This window comes from Dromiciops gliroides, chromosome 4, assembly GCF_019393635.1.
Source record: "Dromiciops gliroides isolate mDroGli1 chromosome 4, mDroGli1.pri, whole genome shotgun sequence".
Taxonomy (NCBI): domain Eukaryota; kingdom Metazoa; phylum Chordata; class Mammalia; order Microbiotheria; family Microbiotheriidae; genus Dromiciops; species Dromiciops gliroides.
In genome coordinates, this window is record NC_057864.1 from 282911740 (window position 1) to 282931964 (window position 20225).

Genomic DNA, 20225 nt, shown 5'->3' on the forward strand with positions numbered 1-20225 from the left:
AATGACACTAGTAATGTAGTGTTTGATAAACCCAAAGACTCCAGCTTCTGGGATAGGAACTCAGTATTTGACAAAAACTGCTGGGAAAACTGGAAGATAGTATGGCAGAAATTAGGCTTAGACCAACATCTTACACCTTATACTAAAATAAGGTCAAAATGGATACATGATTTAGACATAAGAGGTGATACCATAGGTAAATTAGGAGAGAAAGGAATAGTGTACCTATCAGATCTTTGGAAAGGAGAACAGTTTTTGACCAAACATGAGATAGAGTATATTATAAAATGCAAAGTGGATGATTTTGATTATATTAAATTAAAAAATTTTTGTACAAACAGAAGCAATGCATCCAAAATTAGAAGGGAGGCAGAAAGCTGGGAAACAATTTTTGAGGCCAGTGCTTCTGATAAAGGCCTCATCTCTAAAATATATAGGGAATTAAATCAAATTTATAAGAATCCAAGTCATTCCCCAATTGAGAAATGGTCAAAGGATATGAACAGGCAGTTTTCTGATGAAGAAACCAAAGCTATCTATTCCCATATGAAAAAATGCTCTAAATCTCTAATGATTAGAGAGATGCAAATTAAAACAACTCTGAGGTACCACCTGACACCTATCAGATTGGCTAAAATGACAAAAAAGGAAGATAATAAATGTTGGAGAGGCTGTGGGAAAATTGGAACACTAATGCATTGTTGGTGGAGCTGTGAGCTGATCCAACCATTCTGGAGAGCAATTTGGAATTATGCCCAAAGGGCGATAAAGCTGTGCATACCCTTTGACCCAGCAATCCCACTTTTAGGTCTTTTGCCCAAAGAAATCATGGAAGGGGGAAAGGGACCCACATGTACAAAAATATTTATAGCTTCTCTTTACGTGGTAGCAAGGAATTGGAAGTTGAGGGGGTGCCCATCAATTGGGGAATGGCTGGACAAGTTGTGGTATATGAATACAATGGAATACTATTGTGCTGTAAGAAATGATGAGCAGGAAGAGTTCAGAGAAACCTGGAGGGTCTTACGTGAGCTGATAATGAGTGAGATGAGCAGAACCAGAAGAACATTGTACACAGTATCATCAACATTGAGTGTTGACCTACTGTGATGGACTATATTCTTCTCACCAATGCAATGGTACAGAAGAGTTCCAGGGAACTCATGATAGAAGAGGATCTCCAAATCCAAGAAAAAAAAAAGAAAGAAAGAACTGTGGAGTATAGATGCTGATTGAACCATATTATTTCTTTTGTTTTGGGTGCTGTTGTTTTTTTTTTCTATTTTGAGGTTTTGCATCACTGCTCTGATTCTTTCTCTTGTAACAGGATTAATGCAGAAATAGGATTAATGTTATTATGTGTATATATATGTGTGTGTATATATATATCTATATGTATATGTATAGATATATATAGATATAACCTATATCAGATTACCTGCTGTCTAGGGGAGGGGGGAGGGAGGGGAGGGAGGGAGGGAGAAAAATCTGAAATTGTAAAGCATGTATAAACAAAAGTTGAGAACTATCTTTACATGTAACGGAAAAAATAAAATATCTCAAAAAAAAAAGAATTTATGGGCATATTAAATACGCATAGGAATATTCTATGAGTCATGCTTGCAGGATTAAAATCAACAGAGAGAATTAAAGTGAGTATAAGTAAGCTACTGCATATTACTAATAATACCCTCAACACAAGAATGGGACCCCCCAAAAAGAAAACAAACCCACAACCAAGAAAGGGTATATTTAGTTTTAATGAACAAATATTTTCCTTTTAAATTTTTATTTAAAATTAGTTACTTATGGGGCAGCTAGGTGGCATAGTGAATAAAGCACGGGCCCTGGATTCAGGAGTACCTGAGTTCAAATCTAGCCTCAGACACTTGACACTTACTAGCTGTGTGACCCTGGGCAAGTCATTTAACCCCACTGCCCCGCAAATAAAAAAATAGTTATAAAACTCTTTCCTCCCTTTATTTCTATATCATTTGACAACTCATTGTGTATGTGAGTGTGTGTGCGTGAGGTTGTGTGTGTGTATATAAAGGTAGAAGGAATACAGTGGGAAATGTATATGATATCAAAACAAAAGATATGAATACTATTTTATTTTTAGTCGTGTTAATGTTATTTTAGATGCATGCCATATCTTTTTCTCATTTAATTTTGTTGTTGTCATCTACCTTTGTATTAATTTTGTCTTGTGCTGTTACAAGTGATTTGTCTGATTGGTTACAAAGACAGTCGATTAAAGAATGTTTCCCTATGAGCAGGAGGAGTTCAGAGCAACCTGAAAGGACTTGCATGAACTGATGAGTAACATGAGCAGAAACAGAAGAATATTATACATAGTATCATCAACATTAATTGTTGATCAACTGTGATAGACTAGATTCTTTTCACCAATCCAATGGTACAAGAAAGTTCCAAAGGACTCATGATGGAAAAGGCTCTCCAAATCAGGAAAAAAAAAAAAAAAGGAACTGTGGAATATGGATGATGGATGCTGATTGGACCATATTATTTCTTTTGGTTTTGGTGCTGTTGTTTTTCTATTTTGAGGTTTTTCCTTATTGCTCTGATTCTTCTCTTATAACATGACCAATGCAGAAATATGTTTAATGTTATTATGTACATGTAACCTATATCAGATTACCTGCTATCTAGGGGAGGGAGGGAGAAAAATTTGAAATTGGAAATCTTATAAAAACAAATGTTGAAAACTATTTCTACATGTAACTGGAAAATAATAAAATACTTTTATTTAAAAATATAATGTTTCCTTAATAAGTAATAGTTTGTTTCCTCTCTGTTAAAAATTATAATCAATTACATTTTTAGGATGTTATCTGATGATTATTATATCCAATGACTTCCTATCCTTTCCTTGAAGAAAGTAATAATGATATAGGGTCATGAGATTTCTATGTATCTTACAAGTCTTGTGCCTTTCTATTTTTATACTTCAGAATCCTATTTTTCAATATACTTCTCAACCATTTTCACTTAACACCATGTTTTCACTAAAGTCACAGAATATCACAGTACATGATGACATAATTTGAAAGTCTTATTAAGTTCTATATAGGATTTCTTCATCTTCTGTAACAGAAGATGCATAAATTTCATTTATTTTAATTATTTTTTGTAAATATTTATCAAGAATACCACAATATGGGGCAGCTAGGTGGCACAGTGGATAGAGCACTGGCCCTGGATTCAGGAGTACCTGAGTTGAAATCTAGCTTCAGACACTTGACCCTTACTAGCTGTGTGACCTTGGGCAAGTCACTTAACCCTCATTGCCCAACCAAAAAATAAAAGAATAATAAAAAAAAATAATACCACAATATAAAAAGATCAAATGGTTTCTGAATGATGTTCCTTACCACCTTTGCAAACATGCAAAAAATAATTCCACCAATTTTTTTATTAATCTCTCCAAAAAGAACAAGTGAGCCATCTTTATGCTAAGGTACAACCTTCTTCTGGATTAGTTTGTAGGAAGATTGTCAAGATTGATCAAATTCAGTTCGTTCATTACAATGGTAATTGTACAAGTATATGTGATTGAGAGTAAAAATGGCTGGAATTTAGACAATAAGAACACTAGGAGATTCTCAGCACCTTCTGACATCTTTTCATCCATGTCATCACTATCATTCCAGAATCAGAAAGAATATGCACAGGACTAAGGGCCATTTTGTATTTTCTTTGTTTTATGAGTTGCCATGGCCAAATAATTCATAATTATGTGTCGTGAAGATCAAGAATAAGCCCTGATTTACTTTGCTAATCTAATTTTAGAAATAGGAGTTGGATATTTATTCACCTACTTTAAGATAATTCCAAATTGCTTTTCAGAGCAATTGTGCTAATCATAGCCTTAACAATAATGCTTTTAGTAGGGTCATCTTTCCATAACCCTAGAAACATTGGCTATTCTCATTTTTTCTTGTTATTTAGCCTAATTTCTGGTTTTGAAGGCAATTGTTTCTCTTTCGGCCAGAACCCCACCCCCACCTTTTATTTATGTTGTTTTTTTTTGATTAGGTAAAAGAGACCTTCCCTTGCTTCCTTTCTTACCTAGACTTAATCACTGAATGGGCATTGCCTCAGGCAAATTGAGACCTGTGAAAGACATTATTTTAAAAGGCCAATGTCTCTCACTGCATCCTGGGCCATCTCCATACATCAGAACAGATGTGTATATCAGGGCCACTGGACTCAGATGGCTCAGAAAGATAGAGTGATGCTGGTGATTTTCATAGCCCTTCCTCACTTAAATACAAATTACTGCAAGTCATGCTATCACTTCCAAATGTCCTAGTCCTTTTAGAGAAAAAAGGAGAAAAAAACAATTCAGTAACCCAGGGTCATCTCCACAACACAGTGAAGACTCAGATTGGGATTCTGTGTAGGCATTGAACACAGTAGGCACTTGACAAATATTTATTTAACTGAAAGATACTGAGTTGTGATATGATGTGATAGTGTGTTAGGTAATATGTCAATGTGGTGTGGATATATCAACATATTGTCCTGATTATTAAAAAGGTTACTAACTACTTTCAGCAGAAAAAAAGGAAAAGAAAAGTAACGAATAAGAATAGTGATGGTGATTATGATAACTAGCATTTATACAGCACTTTAAGGTTTTCAAAACATTGCACATATATTATTTCATTTGATTCTCGCAATATTCCCATAGTACATTGCTACAATTATCCTTAATTATTTTTTTATTTTTGTTTGTTTTTTGCTGGGCAATGAGGGTTAAGTGACTTACCCACAGTCACACAGCTAGTAAGTGTCAAGTGTCTAAGGCTGGATTTGAACTCAGGTCCTCCTGAATCCAAGGCCAGTGCTTTATCCACTGTGCCACCTAGCTGCCCTAATTATCCCTATTTAATAGATGAGCAAACTGCAACAAAGAGAGGTTAAGTGACTTGCTCAGGGTAACAAAGCTAGTAAATGCCTAAATTTTAACTTAAATTTTCCTAATTTGAAATCTAGTACTTTATCCACTGTCCCACACACATATAAAAGTGTACAACACTCCATTTCTAAACTCCAAGAGTTTTCAGTGGTTATTCCTCATTTTTATGGTATCCTCCTTACTCATCTGTTTCCTGATATCTCAGGTTTCCTTAAAGTCACTGTTAAAATACCTTCCGTAATAAGCCTTTCATAATTCCTTTTTTTTCCCCACCTGAATATTTATTAAAGACAATCACTTCCACAGCATATAAAAATATTTTCCTAGCTTACACAAAAGTCTTCTGACAGTGGGAATGAAAAATGCTGTCACCCAAGCACATGGAAAAAGGCAAAACCCGCAGCCTAGATGGGTTTGATCTTGAAATACAAACCAATAAGGCTGAAGACTAAACACTTCAGGTCCTGCACCAGGTAATAAAAGACTTGCAAACCTTTGGGATCCTTGGACTAGTTCACATCAATAAGGGAGATGATTTTGGATGTAGTAAAAGAAATGTGTTCATCTCCAATCACAATTTCAAGTTCCTGCCAGCCCACCCTGTCAGGTGGAGGCCACAAAGCATCATCTTCTTTTGTAATTTCACTGTCGTCAATGATTCTCTTCAGTTCCTCCATCACACTCTTATGGACATAAGCCTCTTTTCTGATCATGACACCATTTTTGTAATTGCTGTTGTTGGCGTACCTCAGTTTTCCATCCGGCCGAAACTCGAACTCCAGGAATTTGTGGCCGAACTTACCCTTTTGTGGCCCACGTAGTATCGCAGGTAGAAGTCGCTGGCCATGACTGAGCCAAGCCAGGCCTGAATCTATGGGATGGTTGGAGGAACATGGGGCCACACACCCGTCTCCACTCCCTGATTCCTTTTAATGCCAGTAACTTCCCTCTACTAGCTTTAATTTATCTTGTTTAAACGTTTGCTTGTATGAGGTGTTTTCATTCTATTTCACCAAATTAGATCATGAGCTTCTTGAAAGCAGGGGTTATCTTTTGCTTTTCATTGCATCAGCATTTCTTAGCACAATGCCTGATAATGAATGTTCATTGACTGTCTAACTTTTGTAGAATTGTGAGAAAATAATATCCTTTTTGGATATAAATGTAATAGTGGTACTGAGAGGGACATAGGGATATTAGATGGAAAGTGCCCCCATCTTTGGCCTAGTGATCTGATCTCAAAGTCTTAAAGCCCCTTAGAGCCCCCTATTTCTCTCTCTCTCTCTTTTTTTTTCTCTAGAGAGAGGCAATAATGGGAAGCTACTATCCCCCTTTCTAAATATAGGCATATCAACTTAAAAATTGCTTCATAGAGTCTGCACCGAGACATTATGTAGACATGATACGTTGTTGCAGAAACAGAAAATTTTACAAAATAATCTAACAACTCAGGAGAGAGACTTATCGCTGAACATTCCAGGAGAATGATTTATTGCTGAACCCAATTACCGCATTTTGCTCAAATTAGATATAAGTAAAGAGTACAAAAACTGCTTGTTTTCCTAATCCCGGTGTGTCACACCTCCTGGTTGTCCCAGTGAGTGCGGTGCACCTTTCTTTCAAAAGAAATAAAATCAATGCTTTGGCCTCCTCTCTCCTTGAATCTCTATTACAGGGGTCAGTGGGTATAATTCCCATCCCACTCAGTACTGCTAGGTCAAATGATATGCATGGTTTTATCGGCCTTTGGTATTGTTCCAAATTGCTCTATAGAATGGTCAATTCAGTTCATAATTCCACCAACAGTGCATTGATATGTCATTTTCCCCACATCCTCTCCAACATTTGCCATTTTTGTTTTCTGTCCTATTAGCCAATCTAATAGGTATGAGCGTTTGTTTTAGTTTGCATTTTTTAAGTTAATAGTGATTTAGAGCATTTTGTAGGGCTATAGGTAGCATTGATTACTTTATCTGAAAAACTGTTCATATATTTTGATCTTTTATCAATTGAGAAATCACTCTTATTTCTATAATCTTTGAATCAGTTCTCTATATGTTTGAGAAATAAGGCCTTATCCAAAGAAATATACTTCAAATTTTTTCTACAGTTATGATTGCTAACTCTATTTCTCTCCATCCCATTTCACCCCTTCTATTCTATTCTGTCCTTTCACTCTATCCTTCCTCAATAGTGTTTTACTTCTTATTACCTCCTCCCCCAATCTGACCTCCCTTCTATCACACCCTCCCATTCTCTTATCCTTTTCCGCTCAAATTTTCCTGTACGTGAAGATTGATTTCTACACCCAAATGAGTTTGTATGTTATTACATCTTTAAGACAGTTCTGATGACAGTAAGATTCATGCACCCTCCTCCCCCAACTTCCCCTCCACTAAAAGAGCTTTTACTTGCTTCTTTTATGAGATGATTTGCCAAATTCTACCATTTCCTTTCCCTTTCTTCTAGTGCTTTCCACCCTCACCCCTTTATTTTATTATTTAAAATATCATCCCTTCACATTCAACTCACCTATGCCTTCTGTTTATATATATATATATATATATATATATATATGCCTTCTAACTGTCCTAATAGTGAGAAAGTTCTTAGGAGTTACAGGTATCATTTTCATATGAAGGAATGTAAAGAGTTTAACCCTTTAAAATCCCTTATGATATCCTTTTCCTTTTTTCCTTTTTTCTGTTTCTTTTGAGTCTTTTATTTAAAAGAATTTTTTTCTATTCAGCTCTGGTCTTTTCATTAAGAGAACATAAGGGGGCAGCAAGGTGACACTGTGGATAAAGCATTGGCCCTGAATTCTGAGGACCTGAGTTCAAATCTGGCCTCAGACACTTGACACTTACTTGCTGTGTGACCATGGGCAAGTCACTTAATCCTCATTGCCCTGAAAAAGACAAAAAAAAAAATAGGACTTGAAAGTCTTCTATTTCAATGAATATAGATTTTCCCCCTGAAGAATCACACTCAGTTTTTTGGGGTAGGTGATTTGTGGTTGTATTCTGAACTACCTTGCCTTCCAGAATATCATATTCGAACCCCCATCCCATTCTTTAATTTAGAATCTTCTAATTCTTGTGTTATACTTATTGTCATTCCATAATACCAAGATTGTTTCTTTTGGGCTGCTAGCAGTATTTTCTCCTTGAACTGGGAGCTCTGGAATTTGTCTATAATATTCCTGGTAGTTTTTATTTTGTGATCTGTTTCAGGAGGTAATTGGAAGATTCTTCCAATTTCTCTTTTCCCCTATGGTTCTAGAATATCAGTTCAGTTTTCCTTGATACATTCTTGAAAGATGATATCCAGTGTCCTTTTTTTTTTTTTTTAAAATCATGACTTTCAGTTAGCACAAAAATTTTAAAATCATTGCTCCCGGATCTATTTTACAGGCCAGATATTTTTCCAATTTCGTATTATCTTCTTTTTTCCATTCTTTATTTTTTAAAAATTGTTTCTTGATTACTGATAAATTAGTTTCCATTTGCTCAATTCTGGTTTTTAAAGAATTCTTTTCTTCAATGAAACTTTGTATCTCCTTTTCCATTTGACCAATTCTACTGTTTTAGGAGTTTTTCTTCAATGAGTTTTTGTGCCTCTTTTTCCATTTGGCCAATTCTGTTTTTCAAGCCTCATTGGTTTTCTGTGCTTGTTTTTTTTTTCTTTTGAGGCAATTGGGGTTAAGTGACTTGCCCAGGGTCACCCAGCTAGTAAGTGTTAAGTTTCTGAGAATGGATTTGAAGTCAGGTACTCCTGAATCCAGGGCCAGTGCTCTATCCATTGCACCACCTATCTGCCCTCTGTGCTTCTTTTGCCATTGAGTCTAGTTTGTTTTGAAGGTGTTGTTTTCTTTAGTGTTTTTGGGTCTCTTTTACTAAGATATTGACTCATTTTTAATGATTTTACTGAATCAGTTTCATTTCTCTCTCTCTCTTTTTGTGGGGCAATAGAGAGGTTAAATGACTCGCCCAAGGTCACACAGCTAGTAAGGGTCAAGTGTCTGAGGTTGGATTTGAAATCAGGTCCTCCTGAATCCAGGGCTGGTGCTTTATCTAGTGTGCTAGCTAGCTGCGCCCAGTCTCATTTCTCTTTGCAATTTTTCTTCTACCTAACTTATTTGATTTTCTATATCTTTTTTTTAGATCTTCCATGCCCTGGGGAAAGCTAGATGGTGTGGTGGATAAAGTACCTGCCCTGGATTCAGGGGGACCTGAGTTCAAATGTGGCCTCAAAAACATTTGACACTTAGTAGCTGTATGACCCTGGGTAAGTCACTTAACCCTCATTCCCCTTTAAAAAAGTAAAAGAAAAAGAAAAATGCTTTTGTGGGAAGCTAGGTGCCACAGTGGATGAAACCCTGGCCCTGGATTAAGGAGGACCAGAGTTCAAATCCAGCCTCAGACACTTGACACTTACTAGTTATGTGACCTTGGGTAAGTCTTTTAACCATCATTGCCCCACCAAAAGAGAGAGAGAGAGAGAGAGAGAGAGAGAGAGAGAGAGAGAGAGAGAGAGAGAGAGAGAGAGAGAGAGAGATCTTCCAGGACCTGAGGCAAATTCAGATTTTTCTTGGAGGATCTGGATGTAGGAGCTTTGACTTTGCTGTCTTCTTTTTGGTATGTATTTTGATCTTCCCTGTCACAATATTAACATTATATGGTCAGATTTTTTTTCTGTTTGTTCATTTTTTCAACCAACTTCTTGACTTTCAACTCTTTGTTAAAGTGGGTCTATGCTTCTAGGGTCGATGGCACAGGGTGGATGGCACATTTTCCCAAATTTTAGTGTTTTTGTTCATCTGTTTTCAGAGATACCTCTAGGAACCTGTACTTTTTCAATAATTCCATGGTGTTATGATCTAAGGAGAGGTATGTTTACTATTCTCCAGGCCTGTGCTCTGGTCTGTGAATGACCACAAGCACTTTTTTCTGCCCTGGAACTGTGTTGAGGGTCCCTGTTCCACTGGAACTATAAGTTCTGGTGTGCGAGTGCTCCTCATTGCCCTGGGACTGCTAGCCAGAACTGGGACCAAGGTCTAAGTATGGGCAAAGAAACAGAATCTTGACTCCAGTTCCAGCAAAGAGACCCCTATAATCGCCTTAATAGTACTTTTTTTCCAATTACATATATAATGTTCTACTGGTTCTGGTCATTTTACTCAGCATCAGTTCATGTAAGTCTTTCCTGGTTTTTCTGAAATCCACCTATTTATCATTTCTTACAGCACAATAGCATTCCATTACATTCATATACCACAACTTATTCAGTCATTCCCAAATTGATGGGCTTCCCCTCAATTTTCATTCTTTTCCACCACAGAAAGAGCTGCTATAAATAATTTTGTACAAGTAGTTCCTTTTCCCTTTTTTATGATCTCTTTGGGAGACAGTCCTAGTCAAGGCATTGATTAGTCAAAGGGTATGCACAGTTTGATAGCTCTTTGGGCATAGTTCCAAATTACTCTCCAGAATGTTTGCATCAGTTCACAACTTCACCAACAATGCATGTGTGTTCCAATTTCACCATATCTTCTCCAACATTTATCATTTTCCATTCTTTGGGAGGGAGGTTTTTTCTATTAGCCCATCTGATTGGTGTAAGGTGATACCTCACAGTTGTTTTAATTTGCATTTCTCTAATCTATAGTGATTTATAACATTTTTCATATGACTATAGTAGCTTTAATTTCTTCATCTGAAAACTGTCTATTTATATCCTTTGATCATTTCTCATTTGTGGAATGTAATCTCTTTCTCATTAGTTGTTTGACCCCTTTAACATCTGTGGGCTGAGATCTATAGAAGCAGCTGCTGCCACTACAGATTCAGCAGCTTCCAAAGGCCTGCTCCTGGTTTGCTAGTGTCTTATTTATGCTGGTATAGCATGTGCTCAACTGTGTTCTACTCTCACCTCAGTGCAACAGACCTTTCCTGTTGATCTTCTAAGTTGTATTTCACTGTAGTGGACAAACTACTGCCCTCAAACAGGCTGACATTTGACACTCTAATAACTACTCATGAAATCTTGGGCAAATCAAACAATCTCTCAGTTCTTCTAGGAAACTTTCAATTAAAAATTACAAAAGAGTTGCTTTTCAAGAGTAGGAGCTGTCTTTTGCATTTTTGTTTGTTTCATTTTGTATTGTTTTGTTTTGTCTTGTTTTTGTCTCCAGTGCTTAGCTCAGTAGTAAGATGTTTAATAAATGTTAGCTAATTTAGTGAAGGATCTTGTCAGGTAAGTGTCCCCCCACCCATCCTGCCGTCCATAGTTCCCTACACTAATTAAATCATTGGTCTACATCTAAGGCTAACAACCAACTTCAGAAATCTGTTTTTTTTTTCCTCCCATACTATAATGTAGACTGGCATTAATGGTTGACAAAGTCACTTTCTAAAAAGTTTTCAAATATCATTCTACCACCATCTGTGTGTATACAGCCTAAATTCTATACTTCTTTTGTTGTGCTTATTGGTACATTTTGTTGATTTAGAGAAAAGCTTTGTTCTGCAATTAGATAAGTCTTGATGAAGTTCTTAATTTATGTGTAATGAGAGATGAACCTACCTCAACCTTTTCTTTTTCTTTTTTTTTTGTTTAGCCAATGTGGGTTAGGTGACTTGCCCAGGGACACACAACTAGTAAGTATCAAGTATCTGAAGCCAGATTTTAACTCAGGTCCTCCTGACTCCAGGGCCAGTACTGTACCCACTGCACCACCTAGCTGCTCCCTCTCAAGTTTTACAAAAGCAAACACATTCTGAGAGGTATAAAATAGGAGCAGTAGGCTGAATTTTTATTATTTTGTATGATGATGATATTATATTGCACATATTCTGATGTAAATTACTCCAAAATAAATAATTTACACTTCTTTCTCCAAAAAATGTTCTTCTACAATCAATTTTTGAATTCTTGGTTTCTTGAAACCTTGCACAACTGAAATAAATACCTTTGAAACATTGTTTTGTTTTGGTCTTTTGAATACTGTTAACTGCACACTAGACAGAAGTTATAAGTAATACATTTCTCTTTGTGAGCCTTTTTGACAACTAGAAAAACACTCATTTAACTTCCTTGGCTGAACTTGAACTAAGGCCTGAAAAAAAGATAAAGTGACTCAAATTATTTACTTTACTACTCCAAACTTGCAACTCTTAGAGGCAAATGAAATATTGCTGGCATTCTGGAGCTTAGCTGAAAGATTTTTGTATTTTAGAAAACTTTGAAAATATATGACACTTCAATGTTAAAAAAAAATCCTTTCAACTCCTACACAGTTTTCAATTGTACTTTATGCTCACTGCTTTCCATCCTTCAAAGACAAATCTGCTGAAGGCCTTATCTTTAGAAACCATTTCAATGTTCTTGCTATAATTAAAAACATCAAGCACACCCTGCCTAAAGGCCTAGATTGGTTTCAGGCAACAGGTCACTGAGTGAAATGATATTATAGTGCCTAGTCAATTCACCAGAAATAATGTTATTAATGGCCATTTCACTCTATGACATTAGAGTAGCATTTTACAATTTTATGTTAGGCTTTGGTTATACTGAATTAACGTGTGTGTGTGTGTGAGTTTGTGTAATTAAAATATTTCTGATGGTACGATGGAATAGAGTGCCTAGGTTGGAAGTCTGGAGTTCAAGAATGGATTCAAGTCTTGCTTCGGCCTATGTTACCTTAACCAAGTCACTTAAACAGTTTGGTCTCATTTTCCTCATCTAAAAAATGAGGGGTCAGACTAAAAGACCTCTGTTCCCTCTCTATCTCTAAATCTGAGGAAGAAATTTAATGTGGAGTTTCCTTATAAGTATTTTAATCATTTCTGTGAAACTTGAATATAATGCTAACAACACAGATCAGGGACTTCATTTTTCTTAGTTCAAATAGTTCAAGTCATTTTTGGTATTCTGGAAGGGGCAACAACATGGGCATCAGAAAAAGTTGATTTCCCTATTTGCAATTCATTTTTCACCTGCATTTCTTGCTTTTGTTTCTGAAAAGGGTGATATAAGGCCACGTAGAGCTAGAAATGTATGACATGTGGGAAAATGACTTTAACCAATGATGCAGCTTGAGTTAGGTAAGACAAAAAAGGCACAATAGTTGATGAGCACAGGATCAATGTGATATAATTGACTTATGACAACAATGATACTTTCATATAAAAGAGGAGATGTAAAAAAGAGATTTGTCCAAAATAGCTATTAAAATAGTTTTGTTCTTTATACCTAGTGAAATGTTTAAATATTACCTGATGATTTATAATTTTAAATTGATTTAAAGTCCTTCAACTTAGATCCAGCAGGGAAAACAATACTGAAAACAGGATTCTAATTCCCTTTGCTCCAAACAAAAGCAAAATTTTGCTGATTATTCAAAATATCATACTTAAAAACACTTTTGACATTAAAGTTACTCTTTGCTCTCTAGAATGCTTGGATCTTTTCACAACTCCACCAACAGTGGATTAGAATCACATTTTCCCCACATCCCTTCAAACATATATCCCAAAGACATTCCCCAAAAGAGGAAAAGACCGATTTATACAAAAATATTTAGAGCAGATCTTTGTGTGGTGGCTAAGAATTGGAAATCGAAGGAATGCTTATCAATTGTGGAATGGCTAAACCAAATGTGGTGAATAAATGTTATGGAACATTATTGTGATATAAGAAATGATAAACAGGAAGATGGCAGAGAGGAGTCAGCAAGCTGCCTGAGCTCTCCTTCTTTTCCCTCAAAAAGAACATTAAATCAAGCTTCTGGATGAATTCTGAAACTACGGAACCTGCAAAGAGACAGAGAGGCACAGTCTTCCTACCAGAGATAATTTAGAACACTTCAAGAAAGGTCAGCTTGACTTGGGCAAAGGGGAGGCGCAGTGCAGGGCAACAGCACAGTGCCCGAGGGGGTCAGGGCAAGTCATCAGGAAGCTGTGGGCCACAGCCGAGCAACTGAGGCCCCTGGACCCTGGCTTAAAAATCTGGTGGCGCAGCAGGAAAGTGGTTAAACCAACCTGCACCAGCCAAGAGGGCAGGTTGCCAGGTGAAGGAGAAAATACTCCAAGCAGCTATAAAGAAGCAATTTAAATATCATGGAGCCACAGTCAGGACTACTCAGGACTTGGACGCTTCAACATTAAAGGACCACAAGACTTGGAATATGATATTCCAGGAAGGCAAAAGAGCTTGGATTGCAGCCAAGAATCTATTACCCAGCAAAATTGAGCATTCTCTTTCAGGGGAAAAGATGGACATTCAATGACATTGGTGACTTTCAAGGTTTCCTGATGAAAAGAATAGAACTGAATAGAAAATTCGATGTTTGCAAGATTGAAGAGAAGTTTAAAAAGGTAAACAGGGGAAAAAGTTAATCAATTAGGTTAAACTGTTTACATCCCTACAAGGCAAGATAATACTTATAACTCTTGAGAACTGTAAATGTATTTAGGCAGACAGAAGGATTATATACAGAGGGTATAAATATAAATTGTTTTTGATGTGATGACATCAAGGAAATTAGGGGGCTATAAAGGAAGCTTATAGGGAGAAGAGAAAAGGGGAGGTGGAATGGAGTGAATTATATCATATGAAGAGGTGAATAAAAACTATTACAATAGAGGGAAATAAGGGAGGGGTGAACATTGTTTCAACCCTAATCTCATTAGATTTGATTCAAAGAGAGAATAACATATATGTTCATTGAAACTTAGCTTAATCTTTAGGGAAGTAAAAGGGGAAGGGGAAGGGGAGCACTGATAGAAGGGAGGGCAAAAGCAAGTGACAAAAAGGTAAAGAAAAGGGAGCGGGTGATAAAAAGGGAAAAAAGAGTGGGGGTGGCATGGGTAAGAAGCAAAATGTTGGCAAGGAAGAATAGAGAGAAAGAAGGGGAAAAAAGTACAAAGGGGGTAAATAGAATGGAGGGGAATAAACAGTTAGTAATAATAACTGTGAATGTGAATGGGATGAACTCTGCTATAAAACGGAAGAAAATTGCAGAGTGGATTAAAAAATAGAATCCTACTATATGTTGTTTACAAGAAACACATTTGAAGCAGAGAGATACACACAGAGTAAAGGTAAAAGGCTGGAGCAGAATATATTATGCCTCAGCTAAAGTAAAAAAGGCAGGGTTAGCAATCTTTACTTCAGACAAAGCACAGGCAAAAAGAGATCTCATTAAAAGAGATAAGGAAGGAAACTACATCTTGCTAAAGGTACTATAGATAATGAAGTCATATCAATATTAAATATGTATGTGAGGGGGCAGCTAGGTGGCACAGTGGATAAAGCACTGGCCTTGGATTCAGTAGAACCTGAGTTCACATTCAGATTCAGACACTTGAGACTTATTAGCTGTGTGACCCTGGGCAAGTAACTTAACCCTCATTGCCCCACAAAAAAATAAAAACAAAAAAATAATATGTATGTGCCAAGTAGCATAGCATCTAAATTATTAGAGGAGAAGTTAAGAATTACAAGAGGAATTCGAGAGTAATACTATACTAGTGGGGGATCTGAATCTACCCTCTCAGAATTAGATAAATCTAGTTGAAAAATAAATAAGAAAGAAGTAAAAGAGGTGAATAGAATACTAGAAAAGTTAGACATGATAGATGTCTGGACAAAAGTGAATGGGGATAGAAAGGAATACACCTTTTTCTCAGCAGTACATGATAGATTTTTAAAAATTGACCATGTATTAGGGCACTAAAACATCACAGTCAAATTTAGAAAGGAAGAAATAGTAAATGCATCCTTCTAAGATCATGATGCAATAAAAATTACATGTAAGAAGAAGCCATGGAAAAGTAGACTGAAAATCAATTGGAAACTAAATCATTTCATCCTAAAGAATGAATGGGTCAAAATACAAAATCATAAAAACACAACAATAACTTTATCCAAGGGAATGACAATAATGAGACACCATACCAAAATCCATGGGATGCAGCCAAAGCAGTGCTTAGGGGAAATTTATACCTCTAACTGGTTACATGAATAAAAAAGAGAAAGAGAAGATCAATGAATTGGGTATGCAACTTAAAAAGCTAGAAAAAGAACAATTTAGAAATCCCCAATTAAATACTAAACTAGAGATCCTGAAAATTAAAGGAAAAATTAATAAAATTGAAAGCAAGAACATGATAGAATTAATCAATCAAACTAACAGCTGGGTTTTTGAAAAAACAATAAAATAGATAAAATATTGGTTAGTTTGATTAAAAAAAAAGAAAGAAGAAAACCAAATTACCAGTATCAAAAATGAAAAGGGTGATGTGACCACCAATGAAGTGGAAGTTAAATCAATAATTAGGAATTATTTTGCCCAACTGTATGCCAATAAATTTGAAATGGATAAATATTTATAAAAATACAAACTGCACAGGTTAACTGAAAAGGAAATAAAATCCTTAAATAAGCCCATATTAGAAAAAAGAAATTGAACAAGCCATTCATGAACTCACTAAGAAAAAATCCCCAGGGCCAGATGGGTTTATGGGTGAATGTTACAAAACATTAAAAGAAAAATTAATTCCAATATTATACAATTTATTTGGAAAAATAGGTGAAGGAGTTCTACCAAATTCATTTTATAACACAAATATGGTGTTGATACCAAAACCAAGCAGAACAAAAACAGAGAAAGAAAATTATAGACCAATTTCCCTAATGAATATTGATGCTAAAATCATAAATAAGATATTAGCAAGGAGATTACAGCAAATGATCACCAGGATAATACACTATGACCAGGTGGTAATTTATACCAGGAAAGCAGGGCTGGTTCAGCATTAGGAAAACTATTAACATAATCAACCACATCAATACAAAACTAACCAAAATCATATGATTATCTCAGTAGATGCAGAGAAAGCTTTTGGCAAAATACAGTACCCATTCCTAATAAACACACTAGAGAGTTTAGCAATAGGTGGAGCTTTCCTTAAAATAGTAAGCAGTATCTACCTAAAACCATCTGCAAGCATGATATGTAATGGAGGTAAGTTAGAGGCCTTCCAAAGAAGATCAGGGGTGAAACAGGGATGTCCATTATCACCTCTATTATTCAATATTGTACATATTAGCATTGTCAATCAGAGAAAAAAAAAGGAATTAAAGGAATAACTATAGGCAAGGAGGAAACAAAACTATCACTGTTTGCAGATGATATGATAGTATACTTAAAGAATCCTAGAGAATCAACTCAAAAATTACTTGAAACAAATAACAACTTTAGCAAAGTCACAAGATATAAAATAAATCCACATAAACCATCAGCATTTCTATACATGACCAAGAAAGTCCAGCAGCAAGAGATAGAAATAAATTTCTTTTAAAGTAATGGTAGATAATATGAAATATTTGTGAGTCTACTTGCCAAGACAAACCCAGGAACCATATGAACAGAATTACAAAACACTTTTCACACAATCAAATCAGTTCTAAATAATTGGAAAGATATCAATTGCTCATGGATAGGCAGAGCTAATATAGTAAAAATGACAATTCTACCTAAATCAATTTACTTATTCAGTGCAATACCAATCAGACTACCTGAAAATTATTTTATAGAGCTAGAAAAATTAATAACAAAATTTATCTGGAAAAACAAAAAGTCAAGAATATCAAGGGAAATAATGAAAAAAAATGCACAGGAAGGTGAGTTAGCTGTACCAAATCTGAAGCTCTACTATAAAGCGGCTGTCATCAAAACTATTTGGTCCTGTCTAATAAATAGAGTGGAGGATCAATGGAATAAGCTAGGCACAGGAAACACAGTAGTAAATGACACTAGTAATGTAGTGTTTGATAAACCCAAAGACTCCAGATTCTGGGATAGGAACTCAGTATTTAACAAAAACTGCTGGGTAAACTGGAAGATAGTATGGCAGCAATTAGGCATAGACCAACATCTGACACCTTATACTAAAATAAGGTCAAAATGGATACATGATTTAGACGTAAGAAGTGATACCATACGTAAATTAGGAGAGGAAGGAATAGTCTACCTTTCAGATCGTTGGAAAGGAGAGATGTATATGACCAAACAAGAGATAGAGAATATTATAAAATGTAAAATGGATGATTTTGATTACATTAAATTAAAAAGTTTTTGTGCAAACAGAAGCAATGCATCCAAAATTAGAAGGGAGGCAGAAAGCTGGGAAACAATTTTTGTGGCCAGTACTTCTGATAAAGGCCTCATTTTTTAAATATATAGGGAACTAAATCAAATTTATAAGAATACAAGACATTCCCCAATTAAGAAATGATCAAAAGATATGAACAAGCAGTTTTCTGATGAGGAAATCAAAGGTATATATTCCCATATGTAAAAGTGCTCTAAATCACTTTTTATTAGAGAGATGCAAAGTAAAGTAACTGAGGTAACCACCTCACACCTGTCAGATTGGCTAATATGACAAAAAAGGAAAATAATAAATGTTGAAGAAGCTGTGGAAAAATTGGAAAACTAATGCATTGTTGTTGGACCTGTGAACTCATCCAACCATTCTGCAGAGCAATTTGGAATTATGCCCAAAGGGCTACAAAGTTATGCATACCCTTTGACCCAGCAATACAACTACAAGGGCTTTTTCCCAAGGAGAGCATAGAAAAGGGAAAAGGACCCACATGTTCAAAAATATTTATAGCTGCTCTTTTTGTGGTGGCAAGGAATTGGAAATTGAAGTGTTGCCCATCAGTTGGGGAATGGCTGGATAAGTTGTGGTATATGAATGTAATGGAATTCTATTGTGCTGCAAGAAATGATGAGCAGAGCTCAGAGAAACCTGGAAGGACTTATACGAATTGATGATGAGTGAGATGAGCAGAACCAGAAGAACATTATACACAGTATCATCAACATTATGTGTTGATCAACTTTGATAGACTGGATTCTTCTCACCAATACAATGGTACAAGAAACTTCCAAAAGATTCATGAAGGAAAAGGCTCGCCAAATCCAAAAAACAAAAACAAAAACAGAAACAACTGTGGAATATGGATGCTGATTGAACCATACTATTTCTTGCGATGATAAGCAGAATGATTTCAGAAAGGCCTGGAAATACACGGATGAACTGATGTATACTGAAGTGAGCAGAACTAGAAGAAGATTGTATATAGAGACAGCAATATTGTTTGATGAAGAACTGTGAATGACTTGACTATTCTCAATAATACAGTAATCCAAGACAATGCCAAAGGACTATTGAAAGATACCATCCACCTCCAAAAAAAAGAACTGATATTGATGGAACAGAGACTAAACAATGCTATTTTTTACTTTCTTTCATTTTTTAATTCAAGTTTTCGTAAAAAAATTACTAAAATGGAAATGTTTTACATAATGTAATGACTAAAATTCTAGCTAAACTATCTAAAATCTAATGAGTGGTCACCAATAAGTGATAAGCTTTAGCAAGAATATTTAAATGTTTAAGTATTTATTAAAGAGAATTAGGATCAGACAGAAAGGTAAAAATCTAACTATTTTTAAGAGACGCTTTCATCTGACCCACCATGGCTAGGCCAGGAACCAAAAAGAGACAGAACTCCTCCTCTAGTGTCTACTTCTTACTTCGTGTGTTCGTCCCAGAAATGGGAGGCTTCTCAAGTTGATTGGCTGGTAGTCTTGATAGACAGTACCCATGAACAAACGTCACTTCCTGACGCCAAGGAAAAGCCGCATGGCCTTGCCCTCAGAGGCATTCTCTTCATGGTGGAGCTTTCTTATAGTAAGTCTCCAGAAGGTGGTGTCAATCCAATAATTACAGTACTTGCTTTGTTTCTTCAAGAAATGGGGTGTTTCCTTGATGAAACAGTCAAAAATAACAGAATATAATACCCTATGCTAACTAACAATATGTTAATAACAATATAGACAAGGGAGAGAGAAAAATTTTGTCCAGAGTGGCGGTCCCTCATGAACTGGCACTTTGATATTGGTCTTGCAAAGGGAGGGTCTCTGCAGAGAGTACATGTTACAGATGGTGTGTATTATAACAGAAGGAGGAATAGAAAAAAATAACAACAAAACAAAACTTTTCATTTAAAGTTTCTGAAAGTCTTTTTTCAGATGTCCTCTACGTGTAGCCGTGGAATGGAATTCTTTTCAGGGGTTTATGTATGGATGCTGGTAATCAGCCAGGAAAATTTCCTACAAAATTGAGCTTAATGCAACTTTAAAATAGCTTTGTCAATAATCAAATCAAACAATTAGAGTTCTCAAAAACATGTATAAGGGAAT

The 20225-nt window shown here is 35.7% G+C and overlaps 1 pseudogene; it reads right to left on the minus strand.

Moving 5' to 3' along the window:
- Positions 1 to 5349: 5349 nt before the first annotated feature.
- LOC122753828 lies at positions 5350 to 5792 on the minus strand (annotated as a pseudogene).
- Positions 5793 to 20225: the final 14433 nt, after the last annotated feature.